This window comes from Schistocerca americana, chromosome 4 (genome assembly GCF_021461395.2).
Source record: "Schistocerca americana isolate TAMUIC-IGC-003095 chromosome 4, iqSchAmer2.1, whole genome shotgun sequence".
Taxonomy (NCBI): domain Eukaryota; kingdom Metazoa; phylum Arthropoda; class Insecta; order Orthoptera; family Acrididae; genus Schistocerca; species Schistocerca americana.
The window spans coordinates 57994228-58019113 of record NC_060122.1 but is presented as its reverse complement, the minus strand read 5'-3'; positions in this window follow the sequence as shown (position 1 = coordinate 58019113).

Sequence of the window (24886 nt, the reverse complement as noted above, 5' to 3'; positions counted from 1 at the left end):
TTCTTATTGACGATGAAACACAGAAATTGCATCCAAATTTAATACAAAATGCACAATGCCAACTTAAGTACATGAGGACTGACACTCTAACTTTCTATGATTTGAACCTCTCCTGTGAATCCAGTTTTAGATTCCGATGCTTCACTTCGGGTTGACTGTATCCCTTGGACCTTCTTATTGACGATGAAACACAGAAATTGCATCCGAATTTAATACAAAAGGCACAATGCCTTCTTAAGTGCAAGAGAACTGAAACTCTAACATTCTATGATTTGAACCTCTCCTGTGAGTCCAGTTTCAGATTCCGATGCTTCACTTTGGGTTTACTGTATCCCTTGGACCTTCTTATTGACGATGAAACACAGAAATTGCATCCGAATTTAATACAAAAGGCACAATGCAGACTTAAGTACAAGAGGACTGACTCTCTAGCTTTCTATGATTTGAACCTCACCTGTGTGTCCAGTTTTACATCCCAATGCTTCTCTTCAGGTTCACTGTATACCTTGGACCTTCTTATTGACGATGAAACACAAAGGTTGCATCCGAATTTAATACAAAAGGCACAATGCCGACTTAAGTACAAGCGGAGTGACACTCTAACTTTCTATGATTTGAACCTCTCCTGTGAGTCCAGTTTTAGATTCCGATGCTTCACTTCAGGTTTACTGTAACCCTCGGACCATCTTCTTGACGATAAAGCACAGATATGGCATCGGAATTAAATTCAAAAGGCACAATGCCGACTTAAGTACAAGAGGACGGACACTCTCACATTCTATGATTTGAACTTCTCCTGTGAGTCCAGTTTTAGATTCTGATGCTTCACCTCAAGTTTATTGTATACCTTGGACCTTCTTATTGACGATAAAACACAGAAATTGCATCCGAATTTAATACAAGAGGCACAATGCCGACTTTCGTACAAGAGGACTGACAGCCTCACTTTCTATGATTTGAACCTCTCCTGTGAGTCCAGTTTTAGTTTCCGATGCTTCACATAAGGTTTACTGTATCCCTTGGACCTTCTTATTGACGATGAAACACAGAAATTTCATCCGAATTCAATACAAAGGCACAATGCCGACATAAGTACAAGAGGACTGACACTCTAACTTTCTATGATTTGCACCTTTCCTAGGAGTCAAGTTTTAGATTCCGATGCTTCACTTCAGGTTGACTGTATCCCTTGGACCTTCTTACTGACGATGAAACACAGAAATTGCATCCGAATTTAATACAAAAGGCACAATGCCGAGTTAAGTACAAGAGGACTGACACTCTAACTTACTATGATTTGAACCTCTCCTGTCAGTCCAGTTTTAGATTCCGATGCTTCACTTTGGGTTTACTCTATCCGTTGGACCTTCTTATTGACGATGAAACACAGAAATTGCATCCGAATTTAATACAAAAGGCACAATGCCGACTTAAGTACAAGAGGCCTGACTCTCTAAATTTCTATGATTTGAACCTCTCCTGTGAGTCCAGTTTTAGATTCCGATGCTTCACTTCAGGTTTACTGTATCCCTTGGAAATTCTTATTGACGATGAAACACAGAAATTGCATCCAAATTTAATACAAAAGGCACAATTCCAACTTAAGTACAAGAGGACTGACACTCTAACTTTCTATGATTTGAACCTCTCCTGTGAGTCCAGTTTTAGATTTCGATGCTTCACTTCAAGTTTACTGCATCCCTTGGACCTTCTTATTGACGATGAAACACAGAAATAGCATCCGAATTTAATACAAAATGCACAATGCCGACATAAGTACAAGAGGACTGACACTCTAACTTTCTTTGATTTGAACCTCTCCTGTGAGTCCAGTTTTAGATTCCGATGCTTCACTTCAGGTTTACTGTATACCTTAGACCTTCTTATTGACGATGAAGCATAGAAATTGCATCGGAATTGAATTCAAAAGGCACAATGCCGACTTAAGTACAAGAGGACTGAGACTCTAACTTTCAATGATTTGAACCTCTCCTGTGAGTCCAGTTTTAGATTCCGATGCTTCACTTCATTTTTACTATATACCTTAGACCTTCTTATTGACGATGAAGCATAGAAATTGCATCGGAATTGAATTCAAAAGGCACAATGCCGACTTAAGTACAGGAGGACTGACACTCTAACTATCTATGATTTGAACCTCTCCTGTGAGTCCAGGTTTAGATTCCGATTCTTCACTTCAGGTTTACTGTATCCCTTGGACCTTCTTATTGCCGATGAAACACAGAGATTGCAACCGAATTTAATACAAAATGCACAATGCCGACTTAAGTACAAGGGGAATGACACTCTAACTTTCTATGATTTGAACATCTTCTGTGAGTCCAGCTTTAGATTCCGATGCTTTACTTCATGTTTACTGTATCCCTTGGACCCTCTTATTGACGATGAAACACAGAAATTGCATCCGAATTTAATACAAAAGGCACAATGCCGAGTTAAGTACAAGAGGACTGACACTCTAACTTACTATGATTTGAACCTCTCCTGTGAGTCCATTTTTAGATTCCGATGCCTCACTTCAGGTTGACTGTATCCCTTGGACCTTCTTATTGACGATGAAACACAGAAATTGCATCCGAATTTAATACAAAAGGCACAATGTCGACTTAAGTACAAGAGGACTGAAACTCTAACTTTCTATGATTTGAACCTCTCCTGTGAGTCCAGTTTTAGATTCCGATGCTTCACTTTGGGTTTACTGTATCTCTTGGACCTTCTTATTGACGATTAAACACAGAAATTGCATCCGAATTTATTACAAAAGGCACAATGCCGACTTAAGTACAAGAGGACTGACTCTCTAACTTTCTATGATTTGAACCTCACCTGTGTGTCCAGTTTTACATCCCGATGCTTCTCTTCAGGTTCACTGTATACCTTGGACCTTCTTATTGACGATGAAACACTAAAATTGCATCCGAATTTAATACAAAAGGCACAAAGCCGACTTAAGTACAAGCGGAGTGACACTCTAACTTTCTATGATTTGAACCTCTCCTGTGAGTCCAGTTTTAGATTCCGATGCTTCACTTCAGGTTTACTGTAACCCTTGGACCATCTTCTTGACGATAAAGCACAGAAATTGCATCGGAATTAAATTCAAAAGGCACAATGCCGACTTAAATACGAGAGGACGGACACTCTCACTTTCAATGATGTGAACTTCTCCTGTGAGTCCAGTTTTAGATTCTGATGCTTCACCTCAGGTTTATTGTATACCTTGGACCTTCTTATTGTCGATGAAAGACAGAAATTGCATCCGAATTTAATACAAGAGGCACAATGCCGACTTTCGTACAAGAGGACTGACAGTCTCACTTTCTATGATTTGAACCTCTCCTGTGAGCCCAGTTTTAGGTTCCCATGCTTCACTTAAGGTTTACTGTATCCCTTGGACCTTCTTATTGACGATTAAACACAGAAATTGCATCCGAATGTAATACAAAAGACACAATGCCGACTTAAGTACAAGAGGACTGACACTCTAACTTTCTATGATTAGCACCTTTCCTAAGAGTCCAGTTTTAAATTCCGATGCTTCATTTCAGGTTAGCTGTATACCTTGGACCTTCTTACTGACGAAGAAACACAGAAATTACATCCGAATTTAATACAAAAGGCACAATGCCGACTTAAGTACAAGAGGACTGACATTCTAAATTTCTATGATTTGAACCTCTCCTGTGAGTCCAGTTTTAAATTTCGATGCTTCACTTCAGGTTAACTGTATACCTTGGACCTTCTTAATGACGATGAAACATAGAAATTGCATCCGAATTTTATACAAAAGGCACAATGCCGACTTAAGCACAAGAGGACTGACACTCTAACTTTCTATGATTTGAACCCCTCCTGTGAGTCCAGTTTTAGATTCCGATGCTTCACTTCAGGTTTACTGTATCCCTTGGCCCTTCTTATTGACGATGAAACACAGATATTGCATCCGAATTTAATACAAAAGGCACAATGCCGACTGAAGTACAAGAGGACTGACACTCTAACTTTCTACGATTTGTACCTCTACTGTGAGTCCTATTTAGATTCCGATGCTTCACTTCAGGTATACCGTATCCCTTGGACCTTCTTATTGACGATGAAACACAGAAATTGCATCCGAATATAATACAAAAGGCACAATGCCGACTTAAGTACAAGAGGACTAACACTCTAACTTTCTATGATTTGAACCTCTCCTGTCAAACCAGTTTTAGATTCCGATGCTTCACTTCAGGTTTACTGTATCCCTTGGACCTTCTTATTGACGATGAAACACAGAAATTATATCCGAATTTAAGGAAAAATCACAGTGCCGACTTAAGTACAAGAGGACTGACACTCTATCTTTCTATGATTTGAACCTCTCCTGTGAGTCCAGTTTCAGATTCCGATGATTCACTCGAGGTTTACTGTATCCCTAGGACCTTTTTTTGACGATGAAACACTGAAATTGCATCCGAATTTAAGACAAAATGCACAATGCCGACTTAAGTACAAGAGAACTGACTCTCTAACTTCCTATCATTTGAACCTCTTCTGTGAGTCCAGTTTTAGATTCCGATACTTCACTTCAGGTTTGCTGTATCCCTTGGACCTTCTTATTGACGATTAAACACAGAAATTGCAACCGAATATAATAGAAAAAGCACAGTGCCAACTTAAGTACACGAGGACTGACACTCTAACTTACTATGATTTGAACCTCTCCTGTGAGTCCAGTTTTAGATTCCGATGCTTCACTTCAGGTTTACTGTATCCCTTGGACCTTGTTATTGACGATGAAACACAGAAATAGCATCCGAATTTAATACAAAAGGCACAATGCCGACTTAAGTACGAGAGGACTGACACTCTAACTTCCTATGATTTCAACACCTCCTGTTAGTCCAGTTTTAGATTCCGATGCTTCACTTCAGGTTTACTGTATCACTTGGACCTTCTTATTGGCGATGAAGCATGGAAATTGCATCGGAATTGAATTCAAAAGGCACAATGCCGACTGAAGTACAAGAGGACTGACACTCTATCTTTCAATGATTTGAACCTCTCCTGTGAGTCCACTTTTAGGTTCCGATGCTTCACTTCATTCTTACTGTATTCCGTTAGACCTTCTTAATGACGAAGAAGCACAGAAATTGCATCGGAATTGAATTCAAAAGGCACAATGCTGACTTAAGTACAAGAGGACTGACACTATAACTTTCTATGATTTGAACCTCTCCTGTGTGTCCAGTTTTAGATTCCGATGCTTCACTTCAGGTTTACTGAATACCTTAGACATTCTTATTGACGATGAAGCATAGAAATTGCATCGGAATTGAATTCAAATGGCACAATGCCGACTTAAGTACAAGAGGACTGACACTCTAACTTTCAATGATTTGAACCTCTCCTATGAGTCCAGTTTCAGATTCCGATGCTTCACTTCATTTTTACTGTATCCCTTGGACCTTCTTATTGACGATGAAACACAGAAATTGCATCGGAATGGAATTCAAAAGGCACAATGCCGACTTAAGTACAAGAGGACTGACACTCTAACTATCTATGATTTGAACCTCTCCTGTGAGTCCAGGTTTAGATTCCGATTCTTCACTTCAGGTTTACTGTATCCCTTGGACCTTCTTATTGCCGATGAAACACAGAGGTTGCATCCGAATTTAATACAAAATGCACAATGCCGACTTAAGGACAAGGGGAATGACACTCTAACTTTCTATGATTTGAACCTCTCCTGTGAGTCCAGCTTTAGATTCCGATGCTTTACTTCACGTTTACTGTATCCCTTGGACCCTCTTATTGACGATGAAACACAGAAATTGCATCCGAATTTAATACAAAAGGCACAATGCCGAGTTAAGTACAAGAGGACTGACACTCTAACTTACTATGATTTAAACCTCTCCTGTGAGTCCAGTTTTAGATTCCGATGCTTCACTTCAGGTTGACTGTATCCCTTGGACCTTCTTATTGACGATGAAACACAGAAATTGCATCCGAATTTAGTACAAAAGGCACAATGCCGACTTAAGTACAAGAGGACTGAAACTCTAACTTTCTATGATTTGAACCTCTCCTGTGAGTCCAGTTTTAGATTCCGATGCTTCACTTTGGGTTTACTGTATCCCTTGGACCTTCTTATTGACGATTAAACACAGAAATTGCATCCGAATTTAATACAAAAGGCACAATGCCGACTTAAGTACAAGAGGATTGACTCTCTAACTTTCTATGATTTGAACCTCACCTGTGTGTCCAGTCTTACATCCCGATGTTTCTCTTCAGGTTCACTGTATACCTTGGACCTTCTCATAGACGATGAAACACTAAAATTGCATCCGAATTTAATACAAAAGGCACAAAGCCGACTTAAGTACAAGCGGAGTGACACTCTAACTTTCTATGATTTGAACCTCTCCTGTGAGTTCAGTTTTAGATTCCGATGCTTCACTTCAGGTTTACTGTAACCCTTGGACCATCTTCTTGACGGTAAAGCACAGAAATTGCATCGGAATTACATTCAAAAGGCACAATGCCGACTTAAATACGAGAGGACGGACACTCTCACTTTCAATGATTTGAACTTCTCCTGTGAGTCCAGTTTTAGATTCTGATGCTTCACCTCAGGTTTATTGTATAGCTTGGACCTTCTTATTGTCGATGAAACACAGAAATAGCATCCGAATTTAATACAAAGTGCACAATGCCGACTTAAGTACAAGGGGAATGACACTCTAACTTTCTATGATTTGAACCTCTCCTGTGAGTCCAGCTTTAGATTCCGATGCTTTACTTCACGTTTACTGTATCCCTTGGACCCTCTTATTGACGATGAAACACAGAAATTGCATCCGAATTTAATACAAAAGGCACAATGCCGAGTTAAGTACAAGAGGACTGACACTCTAACTTACTATGATTTGAACCTCTCCTGTGAGTCCAGTTTTAGATTCCGATGCTTCACTTCAGGTTGACTGTATCCCTTGGACCTTCTTATTGACGATGAAACACAGAAATTGCATCCGAATTTAATACAAAAGGCATAATGCCGACTTAAGCACAAGAGGACTGAAACTCTAACTTTCTATGATTTGAACCTCTCCTGTGAGTCCAGTTTTAGATTCCGATGCTTCACTTTGGGTTTACTGTATCCCTTGGTCCTTCTTATTGACGATTAAACACAGAAATTGCATCCGAATGTAATACAAAAGACACAATGCCGACTTAAGTACAAGAGGACTGACACTCTAACTTTCTATGATTAGCACCTTTCCTAAGAGTCCAGTTTTAGATTCCGATGCTTCATTTCAGGTTAGCTGTATACCTTGGACCTTCTTACTGACGATGAAACACAGAAATTACATCCGAATTTAATACAAAAGGCACAATGCCGACTTAAGTACAAGAGGACTGACATTCTAAATTTCTATGATTTGAACCTCTCCTGTGAGTCCAGTTTTAAATTTCGATGCTTCACTTCAGGTTAACTGTATACCTTGGACCTTCTTAATGACGATGAAACACATAAATTGCATCCGAATTTTATACAAAAGGCACAATGCCGACTTAAGCACAAGAGGACTGACACTCTAACTTTCTATGATTTGAACCCCTCCTGTGAGTCCAGTTTTAGATTCCGATGCTTCACTTCAGGTTTACTGTATCCCTTGGACCTTCTTATTGACGATGAAACACAGATATTGCATCCGAATTTAATACAAAAGGCACAATGCCGACTGAAGTACAAGAGGACTGACACTCTAACTTTCTACGATTTGAACCTCTACTGTGAGTCCTATTTAGATTCCGATGCTTCATTTCAGGTTGACTGTATTCCTTGGCCCTTCTTATTGACGATGAAACACAGAAATTGCATCCGAATTTAATACAAAAGGCACAATGCCGACTTAAGTACAAGAGGACTGAAACTCTAACTTTCTATGATTTGAACCTCTCCTGTGAGTCCAGTTTTAGATTCCGATGCTTCACTTTGGGTTTACTGTATCCCTTGGACCTTCTTATTGACGATGAAACACAGAAATTGCATCCGAATGTAATACAAAAGGCACAATGCCGACGTAAGTACTAGAGGACTGACACTCTAACTTTCTATGATTTGAACCTCTCCTGTGAGTCCACTTTTAGATTCCGATGCTTCACTTCAGGTATACCGTATCCCTTGGACCTTCTTATTGACGATGAAACACAGAAATTGCATCCGAATATAATACAAAAGGCACAATGCCGACTTAAGTACAAGAGGACTAACACTCTAACTTTCTATGATTTGAACCTCTCCTGTCAAACCAGTTTTAGATTCCGATGCTTCACTTCAGGTTTACTGTATCCCTTGGACCTTCTTATTGACGATGAAACACAGAAATTATATCCGAATTTAAGGAAAAATCACAGTGCCGACTTAAGTACAAGAGGACTGACACTCTAACTTTCTATGATTTGAACCTCTCCTGTGAGTCCAGTTTTAGATTTCGATGCTTCACTTCAAGTTTACTGCAGCCCTTGGACCTTCTTATTGACGATGATACACAGAAATAGCATCCGAATTTAATACAAAATGCACAATGCCGACATAAGTACAAGAGGACTGACACTCTAACTTTCTTTGATTTGAACCTCTCCTGTGAGTCCAGTTTTAGATTCCGATGGTTCACTTCAGGTTTACTGTATACCTTAGACCTTCTTATTGACGATGAAGCATAGAAATTGCATCGGAATTGAATTCAAAAGGCACAATGCCGACTTAAGTACAAGAGGACTGAGACTCTAACTTTCAATGATTTGAACCTCTCCTGTGAGTCCAGTTTTAGATTTCGATGCTTCACTTCATTTTTACTATAAACCTTAGACCTTCTTATTGACGATGAAGCATAGAAATTGCATCGGAATTGAATTCAAAAGGCACAATGCCGACTTAAGTACAAGAGGACTGACACTCTAACTATCTATGATTTGAACCTCTCCTGTGAGTCCAGGTTTAGATTCCGATTCTTCACTTCAGGTTTACTGTATCCCTTGGACCTTCTTATTGCCGATGAAACACAGAGATTGCATCCGAATTTAATACAAAATGCACAATGCCGACTTAAGTACAAGGGGAATGACACTCTAACTTTCTATGATTTGAACATCTCCTGTGAGTCCAGCTTTAGATTCCGATGCTTTACTTCATGTTTACTGTATCCCTTGGACCCTCTTATTGACGATGAAACACAGAAATTGCATCCGAATTTAATACAAAAGGCACAATGGCGAGTTAAGTACAAGAGGACTGACACTCTAACTTACTGTGATTTGAACCTCTCCTGTGAGTCCATTTTTAGATTCCGATGCTTCACTTCAGGTTGACTGTATCCCTTGGACCTTCTTATTGACGATGAAACACAGAAATTGCATCCGAATTTAATACAAAAGGCACAATGCCGACTTAAGTACAAGAGGACTGAAACTCTAACTTTCTATGATTTGAACCTCTCCTGTGAGTCCAGTTTTAGATTCCGATGCTTCACTTTGGGTTTACTGTATCTCTTGGACCTTCTTATTGACGATTAAACACAGAAATTGCATCTGAATTTAATACAAAAGGCACAATGCCGACTTAAGTACAAGAGGACTGACTCTCTAACTTTCTATGATTTGAACCTCACCTGTGTGTCCAGTTTTACATCCCGATGCTTCTCTTCAGGTTCACTGTATACCTTGGACATTCTTATTGACGATGAAACTCTAAAATTGCATCCGAATTTAATACAAAAGGCACAAAGCCGACTTAAGTACAAGCGGAGTGACACTCTAACTTTCTATGATTTGAACCTCTCCTGTGAGTCCAGTTTTAGATTCCGATGCTTCACTTCAGGTTTACTGTAACCCTTGGACCATCTTCTTGACGATAAAGCACAGAAATTGCATCGGAATTAAATTCAAAAGGCACAATGCCGACTTAAATACGAGAGGACGGACACTCTCACTTTCAATGATGTGAACTTCTCCTGTGAGTCCAGTTTTAGATTCTGATGCTTCACCTCAGGTTTATTGTATACCTTGGACCTTCTTATTGTCGATGAAAGACAGAAATTGCATCCGAATTTAATACAAGAGGCACAATGCCGACTTTCGTACAAGAGGACTGACAGTCTCACTTTCTATGATTTGAACCTCTCCTGTGAGCCCAGTTTTAGTTTCCCATGCTTCACTTAAGGTTTACTGTATCCCTTGGACCTTCTTATTGACGATTAAACACAGAAATTGCATCCGAATTTAGTACAAAAGGCACAATGCCGACTTAAGTACAAGAGGACTGAAACTCTAACTTTCTATGATTTGAACCTCTCCTGTGAGTCCAGTTTTAGATTCCGATGCTTCACTTTGGGTTTACTGTATCCCTTGGACCTTCTTATTGACGATTAAACACAGAAATTGCATCCGAATTTAATACATAAGGCACAATGCCGACTTAAGTACAAGAGGATTGACTCTCTAACTTTCTATGATTTGAACCTCACCTGTGTGTCCAGTTTTACATCCCGATGTTTCTCTTCAGGTTCACTGTATACCTTGGACCTTCTCATTGACGATGAAACACTAAAATTGCATCCGAATTTAAAACAAAAGGCACAAAGCCGACTTAAGTACAAGCGGAGTGACACTCTAAATTTCTATGATTTGAACCTCTCCTGTGAGTTCAGTTTTAGATTCCGATGCTTCACTTCAGGTTTACTGTAACCCTTGGACCATCTTCTTGACGGTAAAGCACAGAAATTGCATCGGAATTAAATTCAAAAGGCACAATGCCGACTTAAATACGAGAGGACGGACACTCTCACTTTCAATGATTTGAACTTCTCCTGTGAGTCCAGTTTTAGATTCTGATGCTTCACCTCGGGTTTATTGTATACCTTGGACCTTCTTATTGTCGATGAAACACAGAAATAGCATCCGAATTTAATACAAAATGCACAATGCCGACTTAAGTACAAGGGGAATGACACTCTAACTTTCTATGATTTGAACCTCTCCTGTGAGTCCAGCTTTAGATTCCGATGCTTTACTTCACGTTTACTGTATCCCTTGGACCCTCTTATTGACGATGAAACACAGAAATTGCATCCGAATTTAATACAAAAGGCACAATGCCGAGTTAAGTACAAGAGGACTGACACTCTAACTTACTATGATTTGAACCTCTCCTGTGAGTCCAGTTTTAGATTCCGATGCTTCACTTCAGGTTGACTGTATCCCTTGGACCTTCTTATTGACGATGAAACACAGAAATTGCATCCGAATTTAATACAAAAGGCACAATGCCGACTTAAGTACAAGAGGACTGAAACTCTAACTTTCTATGATTTGAACCTCTCCTGTGAGTCCAGTTTTAGATTCCGATGCTTCACTTTGGGTTTACTGTATCCCTTGGACCTTCTAATTGACGATTAAACACAGAAATTGCATCCGAATGTAATACAAAAGACACAATGCCGACTTAAGTACAAGAGGACTGACACTCTAATTTTCTATGATTAGCACCTTCCCTAAGAGTCCAGTTTTAGATTCCGATGCTTCATTTCAGGTTAGCTGTATACCTTGGACCTTCTTACTGACGATGAAACACAGAAATTACATCCGAATTTAATACAAAAGGCACAATGCCGACTTAAGTACAAGAGGACTGACATTCTAAATTTCTATGATTTGAACCTCTCCTGTGAGTCCAGTTTTAAATTTCGATGCTTCACTTCAGGTTAACTGTATACCTTGGACCTTCTTAATGACGATGAAACACAGAAATTGCATCCGAATTTTATACAAAAGGCACAATGCCGACTTAAGCACAAGAGGACTGACACTCTAACTTTCTATGATTTGAACCCTTCCTGTGAGTCCAGTTTTAGATTCCGATGCTTCACTTCAGGTTTACTGTATCCCTTGGACCTTCTTATTGACGATGAAACACAGATATTGCATCCGAATTTAATACAAAAGGCACAATGCCGACTGAAGTACAAGAGGACTGACACTCTAACTTTCTACGATTTGAACCTCTACTGTGAGTCCTATTTAGATTCCGATGCTTCATTTCAGGTTTACTGTATCCCTTGGCCCTTCTTATTGACGATGAAACACAGAAATTGCATCCGAATTTAATACAAAAGGCACAATGCCGACTTAAGTACAAGAGGACTGAAACTCTAACTTTCTATGATTTGAACCTCTCCTGTGAGTCCAGTTTTAGATTCCGATGCTTCACTTTGGGTTTACTGTATCCCTTGGACCTTCTTATTGACGATGAAACACAGAAATTGCATCCGAATGTAATACAAAAGGCACAATGCCGACGTAAGTACTAGAGGACTGACACTCTAACTTTCTATGATTTGAACATCTCCTGTGAGTCCACTTTTAGATTCCGATTCTTCACTTCAGGTTTACTGTATCCCTTGGACCTTCTTATTGCCGATGAAACACAGAGATTGCATCCGAATTTAATACAAAATGCACAATGCCGACTTAAGTACAAGGGGAATGACACTCTAACTTTCTATGATTTGAACATCTCCTGTGAGTCCAGCTTTAGATTCCGATGCTTTACTTCATGTTTACTGCATCCCTTGGACCCTCTTATTGACGATGAAACACAGAAATTGCATCCGAATTTAATACAAAAGGCACAATGCCGAGTTAAGTACAAGAGGACTGACACTCTAACTTACTATGATTTGAACCTCTCCTGTGAGTCCATTTTTAGATTCCGATGCTTCACTTCAGGTTGACTGTATCCCTTGGACCTTCTTATTGACAATGAAACACAGAAATTGCATCCGAATTCAATACAAAAGGCACACTGCCGACTTAAGTACAAGAGGACTGAAACTCTAACTTTCTATGATTTGAACCTCTCCTGTGAGTCCAGTTTTAGATTCCGATGCTTCACTTTGGGTTTACTGTATCTCTTGGACCTTCTTATTGACGATTAAACACAGAAATTGCATCCGAATTTAATACAAAAGGCACAATGCCGACTTAAGTACAAGAGGACTGACTCTCTAACTTTCTATGATTTGAACCTCACCTGTGTGTCCAGTTTTACATCCCGATGCTTCTCTTCAGGTTCACTGTATACCTTGGACCTTCTTATTGACGATGAGACACTAAAATTGCATCCGAATTTAATACAAAAGGCACAAAGCCGACTTAAGTACAAGCGGAGTGACACTCTAACTTTCTATGATTTGAACCTCTCCTGTGAGTCCAGTTTTAGATTCCGATGCTTCTCTTCAGGTTTACTGTAACCCTTGGACCATCTTCTTGACGATAAAGCACAGAAATTGCATCGGAATTAAATTCAAAAGGCACAATGCCGACTTAAATACGAGAGGACGGACACTCTCACTTTCAATGATGTGAACTTCTCCTGTGAGTCCAGTTTTAGATTCTGATGCTTCACCTCAGGTTTATTGTATACCTTGGACCTTCTTATTGTCGATGAAAGACAGAAATTGCATCCCAATTTAATACAAGAGGCACAATGCCGACTTTCGTACAAGCGGACTGACAGTCTCACTTTCTATGATTTGAACCTCTCCTGTGAGCCCAGTTTTAGTTTCCCATGCTTCACTTAAGGTTTACTGTATCCCTTGGACCTTCTTATTGACGATTAAACACAGAAATTGCATCCGAATGTAATACAAAAGACACAATGCCGACTTAAGTACAAGAGGACTGACACTCTAACTTTCTATGATTTGCACCTCTCCTGTGAGTCCAGTTTTAAATTTCGATGCTTCACTTCAGGTTAACTGTATCCCTTGGACCTTCTTATTGACGATGAAACACAGATATTGCATCCGAATTTAATACAAAAGGCACAATGCCGACTGAAGTACAAGAGGACTGACATTCTAAATTTCTATGATTTGAACCTCTCCTGTGAGTCCAGTTTTAAATTTCGATGCTTCACTTCAGGTTAACTGTATACCTTGGACCTTCTTAATGACGATGAAACACAGAAATTGCATCCGAATTTTATACAAAAGGCACAATGCCGACTTAAGCACAAGAGGACTGACACTCTAACTTTCTATGATTTGAACCCTTCCTGTGAGTCCAGTTTTAGATTCCGATGCTTCACTTCAGGTTTACTGTATCCCTTGGACCTTCTTATTGACGATGAAACACAGATATTGCATCCGAATTTAATACAAAAGGCACAATGCCGACTGAAGTACAAGAGGACTGACACTCTAACTTTCTACGATTTGAACCTCTACTGTGAGTCCTATTTAGATTCCGATGCTTCATTTCAGGTTGACTGTATCCCTTGGCCCTTCTTATTGACGATGAAACACAGAAATTGCATCCGAATTTAATACAAAAGGCACAATGCCGACTTAAGTACAAGAGGACTGAAACTCTAACTTTCTATGATTTGAACCTCTCCTGTGAGTCCAGTTTTAGATTCCGATGCTTCACTTTGGGTTTACTGTATCCCTTGGACCTTCTTATTGACGATGAAACACAGAAATTGCATCCGAATGTAATACAAAAGGCACAATGCCGACGTAAGTACTAGAGGACTGACACTCTAACTTTCTATGATTTGAACATCTCCTGTGAGTCCACTTTTAGATTCCGATTCTTCACTTCAGGTTTACTGTATCCCTTGGACCTTCTTATTGCCGATGAAACACAGAGATTGCATCCGAATTTAATACAAAATGCACAATGCCGACTTAAGTACAAGGGGAATGACACTCTAACTTTCTATGATTTGAACATCTCCTGTGAGTCCAGCTTTAGATTCCGATGCTTTACTTCATGTTTACTGTATCCCTTGGACCCTCTTATTGACGATGAAACACAGAAATTGCATCCGAATTTAATACAAAAGGCACAATGCCGAGTTAAGTACAAGAGGACTGACACTCTAACTTACTATGATTTGAACCTCTCCTGTGAGTCCATTTTTAGATTCCGATGCTTCACTTCAGGTTGACTGTATCCCTTGGACCTTCTTATTGACAATGAAACACAGAAATTGCATCCGAATTCAATACAAAAGGCACAATGCCGACTTAAGTACAAGAGGACTGAAACTCTAACTTTCTATGATTTGAACCTCTCCTGTGAGTCCAGTTTTAGATTCCGATGCTTCACTTTGGGTTTACTGTATCTCTTGGACCTTCTTATTGACGATTAAACACAGAAATTGCATCCGAATTTAATACAAAAGGCACAATGCCGACTTCAGTACAAGAGGACTGACTCTCTAACTTTCTATGATTTGAACCTCACCTGTGTGTCCAGTTTTACATCCCGATGCTTCTCTTCAGGTTCACTGTATACCTTGGACCTTCTTATTGACGATGAAACACTAAAATTGCATCCGAATTTAATACAAAAGGCACAAAGCCGACTTAAGTACAAGCGGAGTGACACTCTAACTTTCTATGATTTGAACCTCTCCTGTGAGTCCAGTTTTAGATTCCGATGCTTCACTTCAGGTTTACTGTAACCCTTGGACCATCTTCTTGACGATAAAGCACAGAAATTGCATCGGAATTAAATTCAAAAGGCACAATGCCGACTTAAATACGAGAGGACGGACACTCTCACTTTCAATGATGTGAACTTCTCCTGTGAGTCCAGTTTTAGATTCTGATGCTTCACCTCAGGTTTATTGTATACCTTGGACCTTCTTATTGTCGATGAAAGACAGAAATTGCATCCCAATTTAATACAAGAGGCACAATGCCGACTTTCGTACAAGCGGACTGACAGTCTCACTTTCTATGATTTGAACCTCTCCTGTGAGCCCAGTTTTAGTTTCCCATGCTTCACTTAAGGTTTACTGTATCCCTTGGACCTTCTTATTGACGATTAAACGCAGAAATTGCATCCGAATGTAATACAAAAGACACAATGCCGACTTAAGTACAAGAGGACTGACACTCTAACTTTCTATGATTTGCACCTCTCCTGTGAGTCCAGTTTTAAATTTCGATGCTTCACTTCAGGTTAACTGTATCCCTTGGACCTTCTTATTGACGATGAAACACAGATATTGCATCCGAATTTAATACAAAAGGCACAATGCCGACTGAAGTACAAGAGGACTGACACTCTAACTTTCTACGATTTGTACCTCTACTGTGAGTCCTATTTAGATTCCGATGCTTCACTTCAGGTATACCGTATCCCTTGGACCTTCTTATTGACGATGAAACACAGAAATTGCATCCGAATATAATAGAAAAGGCACAATGCCGACTTAAGTACAAGAGGACTAACACTCTAACTTACTATGATTTGAACCTCTCCTGTCAAACCAGTTTTAGATTCCGATGCTTCACTTCAGGTTTACTGTATCCCTTGGACCTTCTTATTGACGATGAAACACAGAAATTATATCCGAATTTAAGGAAAAATCACAGTGCCGACTCAAGTACAAGAGGACTGACACTCTATCTTTCTATGATTTGAACCTCTCCTGTGAGTCCAGTTTCAGATTCCGATGCTTCACTCCAGGTTTACTGTATCCCTAGGACCTTTTTTTGACGATGAAACACTGAAATTGCATCCGAATTTAAGACAAAATGCACAATGCCGACTTAAGTACAAGAGAACTGACTCTCTAACTTCCTATGATTTGAACCTCTTCTGTGAGTCCAGTTTTAGATTCCGATACATCACTTCAGGTTTGCTGTATCCCTTGGACCTTCTTATTGACGATTAAACACAGAAATTGCAACCGAATATAATAGAAAAAGCACAGTGCCGACTTAAGTACAAGAGGACTGACGCTCTAACTTACTATGATTTGAACCTCTCCTGTGAGTCCAGTTTTAGATTCCGATGCTTCACTTCAGGTTTACTGTATCCCTTGGACCTTCTTATTGACGATGAAACACAGAAATAGCATCCGAATTTTATACAAAAGGCACAATGCCGACTTAAGTAAGAGAGGACTGACACTCTAACTTCCTATGATTTCAACACCTCCTGTTAGTCCAGTTTTAGATTCCGATGCTTCACTTCAGGTTTACTGTATCACTTGGACCTTCTTATTGACGATGAAACACAGAAATTGCATCCGAATTGAATCAAAAGGCACAATGCCGACTTAAGTACAAGAGGACTGACACTCTAACTTTCTATGATTTGAACCTCTCCTGTGAGTCCAGTTTTAGATTCCGATGCTTCATTTCAGGTTAACTGTATACCTTAGACCTTCTTATTGACGATGAAGCATGGAAATTGCATCGGAATTGAATTCAAAAGGCACAATGCCGACTGAAGTACAAGAGGACTGACACTCTATCTTTCAATGATTTGAACCTCTCCTGTGAGTCCACTTTTAGGTTCCGATGCTTCACTTCATTTTTACTGTATTCCGTTAGACCTTCTTATTGACGAAGAAGCACAGAAATTGCATCGGAATTGAATTCAAAAGGCACAATGCTGACTTAATTACAAGAGGACTGACACTATAACTTTCTATGATTTGAACCTCTCCTGTGTGTCCTGTTTTAGATTCCGATGCTTCACTTCAGGTTTACTGAATACCTTAGACATTCTTATTGACGATGAAGCATAGAAATTGCATCGGAATTGAATTCAAATGGCACAATGCCGACTTAAGTACAAGAGGGCTGACACTCTAACTTTCAATGATTTGAACCTCTCCTATGAGTCCAGTTTCAGATTCCGATGCTTCACTTCATTTTTACTGTATCCCTAAGACCTTCTTATTGACGATGAAACACAGAAATTGCATCGGAATTGAATTCAAAAGGCACAATGCCGACTTAAGTACAAGAGGACTGACACTCTAACTATCTATGATTTGAACCTCTCCTGTGAGTCCAGGTTTAGATTCCGATTCTTCACTTCAGGTTTACTGTATCCCTTGGACCTTCTTATTGCCGATGAAACACAGAGGTTGCATCCGAATTTAATACAAAATGCACAATGCCGACTTAAGTACAAGTGGAATGACACTCTAACTTTCTATGATTTGAACCTCTCCTGTGAGTCCAGCTTTAGATTCCGATGCTTTACTTCACGTTTACTGTATCCCTTGGACCCTCTTATTGACGATGAAACACAGAAATTGCATCCGAATTTAATACAAAAGGCACAATGCCGAGTTAAGTACAAGAGGATTGACACTCTAACTTACTATGATTTGAACCTCTCCTGTGAGTCCAGTTTTAGATTCCGATGCTTCACTTCAGGTTGACTGTATCCCTTGGACCTTCTTATTGACGATGAAACACAGAAATTGCATCCGAATTTAATATAAAAGGCACAATGCCGACTTAAGTACAAGAGGACTGAAACTCTAACTTTCTATGATTTGAACCTCTCCTGTGAGTCCAGTTTTAGATTCCGATGCTTCACTTCACGTTAACTGTATACCTTAGACCTTCTTATTGACGATGAAGCATAGAAATTGCATCGGAATTGAATTCAAAAGGCACAATGCCGACTGAAGTACAAGAGGACTGACACTCTATCTTTCAATGATTTGAACCTCTCCTGTGAGTCCACTTTGAGGTTCCGATGCTTCACTTCATTTTTACTGTATTCCGTTAGACCTTTTTATTGACGAAGAAGCACAGAAATGGCATCGGAATTGAATTCAAAAGGCACAATGCCGACTTAAGAACAAGAGGGCTGACACTCTAACTTTTAATGACATGAAGGTCTCCTGTGAGTCCAGTTTTAGATTCCGATGCTACACTTCAGGTTTACTGTATCCCTTGGACCTTCTTATTGACGATGAAACACAGAAATTGCATCCGAATTTAAGACAAAATGCACAATGCCGACTTAAGTACAAGAGAACTGACTCTCTAACTTCCTATGATTTGAACCTCTTCTGTGAGTCCAGTTTTAGATTCCGATACTTCACTTCAGGTTTGCTGTATCCCATGGACCTTCTTATTGACGATTAAACACAGAAATTGCAACCGAGTATAATAGAAAAAGCACAGTGCCGACTTAAGTACTAGAGGACTGACACTCTAACCTACTATGATTCGAACCTCTCCTGTGAGTCCAGTTTTAGATTCCGATGCTTCACTTCAGGTTTACTGTATCCCTTGGACCTTCTTATTGACGATGAAACACAGAAATAGCATCCGAATTTAATACAAAAGGCACAATGCCGACTTAAGTACGAGAGGACTGACACTCTAACTTCCTATGATTTCAACACCTCCTGTTAGTCCAGTTTTACATTCCGATGCTTCACTTCAGGTTTACTGTATCACTTGGACCTTCTTATTGGCGATGAAACACAGAAATTGCATCCGAATTGGATACGAAAGGCACAATGCCGACTTAAGTACAAGAGGACTGACACTCTAACTTTCTATGATTTGAACCTCTCCTAAGAGCCCAGTTTTAGATTCTGATGCTTCATTTCAGGTTAACTGTATACCTTAGACCTTCTTATTGACGATGAAGCATAGAAATTGCATCGGAATTGAATTCAAAAGGCACAATGCCGACTGAAGTACAAGAGGACTGACACTCTATCTTTCAATGATTTCAACCTCTCCTGTGAGTCCACTTTTAGGTTCCGATGCTTCACTTCATTTTTACTGTATTCCGTGAGACCTTCTTATTGACGAAGAAGCACAGAAATTGCATCGGAATTGAATTCAAAAGGCACAATGCCGACTTAAGTACAAGAGGACTGACACTCTAACTTTTAATGACATGAAGGTCTCCTGTGAGTCCAGTTTTAGATTCCGATGCTACACTTCAGGTTTACTGTATCCCTTGGACCTTTTTATTGACGATGAAACACAGAAATTGCATCCGAATTTAATATAAAAGGCACAATGCCGACTTAACTACAAGAGGACTGGCTCCCTAACTTTCTATGATATGAACCTCTCCTGTGAGTCCACTTTTAGATTCCGATGCTTCACTTCAGGTTTACTATATTCCTTGGACCTTCTTATTGACGATGAAACACAGAAATTGCATCCGAATTTAATACAAAAGGCACAATGCTGACTTAAGTACAAGTTTACTGACACTCTAACTTTCTATTATTTCAACCTCTCCTGTGAGTCCAGTTTTAGATTATGATGATTCACTTCAGGTTTACTGTATCCCTTGGACCTTCTTATTGACGATGAAACACAGAAATAGCATCCGAATTTAATACAAAATGCACAATGCTGACTTAAGTACAAGAGGACTGACACTATAACTTTCTATGATTTGAACCTCTCCTGTGTGTCCAGTTTTAGATTCCGATGCTTCACTTCAGGTTTACTGAATACCTTAGACATTCTTATTGACGATGAAGCATAGAAATTGCATCGGAATTGAATTCAAATGGCACAATGCCGACTTAAGTACAAGAGGACTGACACTCTAACTTTCAATGATTTGAACCTCTCCTATGAGTCCAGTTTCAGATTCCGATGCTTCACTTCATTTTTACTGTATCCCTTGGACCTTCTTATTGACGATGAAACACAGAAATTGCATCGGAATTGAATTCAAAAGGCACAATGCCGACTTAAGTACAAGAGGACTGACACTCTAACTATCTATGATTTGAACCTCTCCTGTGAGTCCAGGTTTAGATTCCGATTCTTCGCTTCAGGTTTACTGTATCCCTTGGACCTTCTTATTGCCGATGAAACACAGAGATTGCATCCGAATTTAATACAAAATGCACAATGCCGACTTAAGTACAAGGGGAATGACACTCTAACTTTCTATGATTTGAACCTCTCCTGTGAGTCCAGCTTTAGATTCCGATGCTTTACTTCACGTTTACTGTATCCCTTGGACCCTCTTATTGACGATGAAACACAGAAATTGCATCCGAATTTAATACAAAAGGCACAATGCCGAGTTAAGTACAAGAGGACTGACACTCTAACTTACTATGATTTGAACCTCTCCTGTGAGTCCAGTTTTAGATTCCGATGCTTCACTTCAGGTTGACTGTATACCTTGGACTTCTTATTGACGATTAAACACAGAAATTGCATCCGAATTTAATACAAAAGGCACAATGCCGACTTAAGTACAAGAGGACTGACTCTCTAACTTTCTATGATTTGAACCTCACCTGTGTGTCCAGTTTTACATCCCGATGCTTCTCTTCAGGTTCACTGTATACCTTGGACCTTCTTATTGACGATGAAACACTAAAATTGCATCCGGATTTAATACAAAAGGCACAAAGCCGACTTAAGTACAAGCGGAGTGACACTCTAACTTTCTATGATTTGAACCTCTCCTGTGAGTCCAGTTTCAGATTCCGATGATTCACTCGAGGTTTACTGTATCCCTAGGACCTTTTTTTGACGATGAAACACTGAAATTGCATCCGAATTTAAGACAAAATGCACAATGCCGACTTAAGTACAAGAGAACTGACTCTCTAACTTCCTATCATTTGAACCTCTTCTGTGAGTCCAGTTTTAGATTCCGATACTTCACTTCAGGTTTGCTGTATCCCTTGGACCTTCTTATTGACGATTAAACACAGAAATTGCAACCGAATATAATAGAAAAAGCACAGTGCCAACTTAAGTACACGAGGACTGACACTCTAACTTACTATGATTTGAACCTCTCCTGTGAGTCCAGTTTTAGATTCCGATGCTTCACTTCAGGTTTACTGTATCCCTTGGACCTTGTTATTGACGATGAAACACAGAAATAGCATCCGAATTTAATACAAAAGGCACAATGCCGACTTAAGTACGAGAGGACTGACACTCTAACTTCCTATGATTTCAACACCTCCTGTTAGTCCAGTTTTAGATTCCGATGCTTCACTTCAGGTTTACTGTATCACTTGGACCTTCTTATTGGCGATGAAGCATGGAAATTGCATCGGAATTGAATTCAAAAGGCACAATGCCGACTGAAGTACAAGAGGACTGACACTCTATCTTTCAATGATTTGAACCTCTCCTGTGAGTCCACTTTTAGGTTCCGATGCTTCACTTCATTCTTACTGTATTCCGTTAGACCTTCTTAATGACGAAGAAGCACAGAAATTGCATCGGAATTGAATTCAAAAGGCACAATGCTGACTTAAGTACAAGAGGACTGACACTATAACTTTCTATGATTTGAACCTCTCCTGTGTGTCCAGTTTTAGATTCCGATGCTTCACTTCAGGTTTACTGAATACCTTAGACATTCTTATTGACGATGAAGCATAGAAATTGCATCGGAATTGAATTCAAATGGCACAATGCCGACTTAAGTACAAGAGGACTGACACTCTAACTTTCAATGATTTGAACCTCTCCTATGAGTCCAGTTTCAGATTCCGATGCTTCACTTCATTTTTACTGTATCCCTTGGACCTTCTTATTGACGATGAAACACAGAAATTGCATCGGAATGGAATTCAAAAGGCACAATGCCGACTTAAGTACAAGAGGACTGACACTCTAACTATCTATGATTTGAACCTCTCCTGTGAGTCCAGGTTTAGATTCCGATTCTTCACTTCAGGTTTACTGTATCCCTTGGACCTTCTTATTGCCGATGAAACACAGAGGTTGCATCCGAATTTAATACAAAATGCACAATGCCGACTTAAGGACAAGGGGAATGACACTCTAACTTTCTATGATTTGAACCTCTCCTGTGAGTCCAGCTTTAGATTCCGATGCTTTACTTCACGTTTACTGTATCCCTTGGACCCTCTTATTGACGATGAAACACAGAAATTGCATCCGAATTTAATACAAAAGGCACAATGCCGAGTTAAGTACAAGAGGACTGACACTCTAACTTACTATGATTTAAACCTCTCCTGTGAGTCCAGTTTTAGATTCCGATGCTTCACTTCAGGTTGACTGTATCCCTTGGACCTTCTTATTGACGATGAAACACAGAAATTGCATCCGAATTTAGTACAAAAGGCACAATGCCGACTTAAGTACAAGAGGACTGAAACTCTAACTTTCTATGATTTGAACCTCTCCTGTGAGTCCAGTTTTAGATTCCGATGCTTCACTTTGGGTTTACTGTATCCCTTGGACCTTCTTATTGACGATTAAACACAGAAATTGCATCCGAATTTAATACAAAAGGCACAATGCCGACTTAAGTACAAGAGGATTGACTCTCTAACTTTCTATGATTTGAACCTCACCTGTGTGTCCAGTCTTACATCCCGATGTTTCTCTTCAGGTTCACTGTATACCTTGGACCTTCTCATAGACGATGAAACACTAAAATTGCATCCGAATTTAATACAAAAGGCACAAAGCCGACTTAAGTACAAGCGGAGTGACACTCTAACTTTCTATGATTTGAACCTCTCCTGTGAGTTCAGTTTTAGATTCCGATGCTTCACTTCAGGTTTACTGTAACCCTTGGACCATCTTCTTGACGGTAAAGCACAGAAATTGCATCGGAATTACATTCAAAAGGCACAATGCCGACTTAAATACGAGAGGACGGACACTCTCACTTTCAATGATTTGAACTTCTCCTGTGAGTCCAGTTTTAGATTCTGATGCTTCACCTCAGGTTTATTGTATAGCTTGGACCTTCTTATTGTCGATGAAACACAGAAATAGCATCCGAATTTAATACAAAATGCACAATGCCGACTTAAGTACAAGGGGAATGACACTCTAACTTTCTATGATTTGAACCTCTCCTGTGAGTCCAGCTTTAGATTCCGATGCTTTACTTCACGTTTACTGTATCCCTTGGACCCTCTTATTGACGATGAAACACAGAAATTGCATCCGAATTTAATACAAAAGGCACAATGCCGAGTTAAGTACAAGAGGACTGACACTCTAACTTACTATGATTTGAACCTCTCCTGTGAGTCCAGTTTTAGATTCCGATGCTTCACTTCAGGTTGACTGTATCCCTTGGACCTTCTTATTGACGATGAAACACAGAAATTGCATCCGAATTTAATACAAAAGGCATAATGCCGACTTAAGCACAAGAGGACTGAAACTCTAACTTTCTATGATTTGAACCTCTCCTGTGAGTCCAGTTTTAGATTCCGATGCTTCACTTTGGGTTTACTGTATCCCTTGGTCCTTCTTATTGACGATTAAACACAGAAATTGCATCCGAATGTAATACAAAAGACACAATGCCGACTTAAGTACAAGAGGACTGACACTCTAACTTTCTATGATTAGCACCTTTCCTAAGAGTCCAGTTTTAGATTCCGATGCTTCATTTCAGGTTAGCTGTATACCTTGGACCTTCTTACTGACGATGAAACACAGAAATTACATCCGAATTTAATACAAAAGGCACAATGCCGACTTAAGTACAAGAGGACTGACATTCTAAATTTCTATGATTTGAACCTCTCCTGTGAGTCCAGTTTTAAATTTCGATGCTTCACTTCAGGTTAACTGTATACCTTGGACCTTCTTAATGACGATGAAACACATAAATTGCATCCGAATTTTATACAAAAGGCACAATGCCGACTTAAGCACAAGAGGACTGACACTCTAACTTTCTATGATTTGAACCCCTCCTGTGAGTCCAGTTTTAGATTCCGATGCTTCACTTCAGGTTTACTGTATCCCTTGGACCTTCTTATTGACGATGAAACACAGATATTGCATCCGAATTTAATACAAAAGGCACAATGCCGACTGAAGTACAAGAGGACTGACACTCTAACTTTCTACGATTTGAACCTCTACTGTGAGTCCTATTTAGATTCCGATGCTTCATTTCAGGTTGACTGTATTCCTTGGCCCTTCTTATTGACGATGAAACACAGAAATTGCATCCGAATTTAATACAAAAGGCACAATGCCGACTTAAGTACAAGAGGACTGAAACTCTAACTTTCTATGAT